General features: G+C 37.6%; 1 pseudogene; it reads right to left on the reverse strand.

Annotated features, from left to right (window-relative positions):
- Positions 1 to 1,236: 1,236 nt before the first annotated feature.
- LOC115292749 lies at positions 1,237 to 1,552 on the reverse strand (annotated as a pseudogene).
- Positions 1,553 to 2,251: the final 699 nt, after the last annotated feature.

The following is a 2,251-nucleotide window of genomic DNA, read 5'->3' on the forward strand; positions in this document are numbered from 1 at the left end:
TTCACCAATGGACAGATGAGTAAAGAAAATGTAGTATATATATACAATCAGATGCTACTCAGCCTTAAAACCAACGAAGGAAATCCTGCCATTTGCAACAACATGGATGAAACTGGAGAACATTATGTTAAGTGAAATAAACCAGACACAAAAAGATAAATACTGCTTGATCTCACTTTTAACATGGAATCTAAAATAATCAAACTCACTGAAGCAGAGAGAGAATAGTGGTTGGTTGCCAGGAGAAGTGAGTGGAAAATGAGATGTTGGTCAAAAGAACATAGTTTCAGTTCTATAATATGAGTCAGTGCCAGATGCACAGCTCGGTGATGATAGTTAACAATACTGTATTATACAGTCATTCATTCACTTAGTAAATGTTTTATTGCATGTCTTCTTTATGCTGGGCCCAAAGGATCCAGGGATCAGATCCATTATGATTATTTTTCAAAATAAACTTCCATTCCCATGCTAAATAAGCTTACTGGCTAGTGTGGGAGATACAATTCAACAAGTTGCTATAAATTAACTAAAGACAAGATTGAAATTCATGCTCATGGAAATCCAAGCTTTTTGATTCCAAAGTAGTTTCGGTCTTCTCCACTCTGAGCTGGCTACTAAGGAATTATTGCCTTGTTAAAATATTCACCATCTAATTCACCCTCTGTCTTCCCATCTTAACTGCCATGCCTTTTAACACGGTTGGAAGTCATTACTCAGATGATGCAACATATATCTACCCAATCATTGAACAGTCAGCTTTTACAATTATGATAGTTGATATGTTTATGATCCCATTAAGCATTCTCTTATTCTTCCATCATTTCATTTTCAACCATAAAAGAAAAACCTCACTATGCAAAAACATTTACCAACCCTCAGAATATTGATTTGAAGGAGAGATTTTGCAACACATTTACCTAACATGGAGGTTTTACTTAAAGCATTTATTTAAATATCCATAAATCTTCTCAAGCTTAATTTTCTGGATAGAGCAAAAGTGGCTCTGGAGTCAGAATGGGTTCAAATTCTGGCTCACTACTGCTACTTACAATAATTCTTATTATATACTTATATATGACAATTATTATTATTGTTACATAATATATAACTATATTATTATTGTATAATCATATAATAATATATATTATTGTATTAAAATACTAGTCTGATTACACATGGCCCAAGAAAACACAAATAATAAGTCAAATATAAACACATGTTAAAGTCTGGTCTTCAAACACTGTAGACAATGATGCCACGCTTGTCTATGATCTTGCCAACATAAAATCACATCCACACCTCAGTGGCCACCAAACCATTCAACAGAGCTTCCTTAACTATGAGCTGTTTGAAGCTATAATTTTGAGCCCTTGCAACTATTTTTTTTCACACTCTGAATAGCTTTGTGGGGTTAGCAGGGGCTGGAGGAGGAACCAGCTCAACCTTGACACTGGGCCACAATATGGCCAACCAGGGCTCCGAATAAGTTATAGAAGCATTCACCACCTCTGGACTCTTCTCTGTTGAGGTTAGAGACAAACTGGGCCATGGTTCCAGGATGCATAAAGGACTCACAACTTATTAGCTGTGTGACTGTTCCCAATAGTATTGCTACGTATCAAATCAGTCCAAAATTTGGTAGCTTAAAAAAAATTATTGTGTTGTCTCACAGTTTCAATGGAATTTGAGATAGACATGGCTAAGAAGTACTGGCTCCAAATCTCTTATGAACTATAGTCAGTGTGAATGGAGCTAGAAAAGCAAAGACGGGCTGGAGCTGCTGGAGGCAGGTCAGGCACCTCTCTCTCCCCCAGATGGCCTTGCATTAGAGCTACTTTGGGCTTCCTCAAAGCATGATGGCCTCCTGGCTGTGGACTGACAACATGGCAGCTCAACGCTCCAGTACAAGTGTTCCACAGATGCAGGTGGATGCTGTGTCTTCTTTCCTGACCAAGCTTTGAAGTTACCCGGTGCCATTTCTGCCACATTCTGATGGTTTTATGCAAGTTCCAAACCCAACCAGATTCAAGCAAAGGAATTAGACTTCCCTTCTTAATGTGGGAGTGGCAAGGTTTAAGAAAAATGTATGGGACGAGTGATATTGCTCTGGCCATCTTTAGAAAACAAAATCTGCCACAGTGACTTTGGACAAGTCAGCTAACTTTTCTGTACCTCAGGTTTCTTACCTTTAAAATAGTTATAATATATGGCATTTTATTGGGTTCTTGAGATTTAAAGGAGCTAATAC

Source organism: Suricata suricatta, chromosome 5 (genome assembly GCF_006229205.1).
Source record: "Suricata suricatta isolate VVHF042 chromosome 5, meerkat_22Aug2017_6uvM2_HiC, whole genome shotgun sequence".
Taxonomy (NCBI): domain Eukaryota; kingdom Metazoa; phylum Chordata; class Mammalia; order Carnivora; family Herpestidae; genus Suricata; species Suricata suricatta.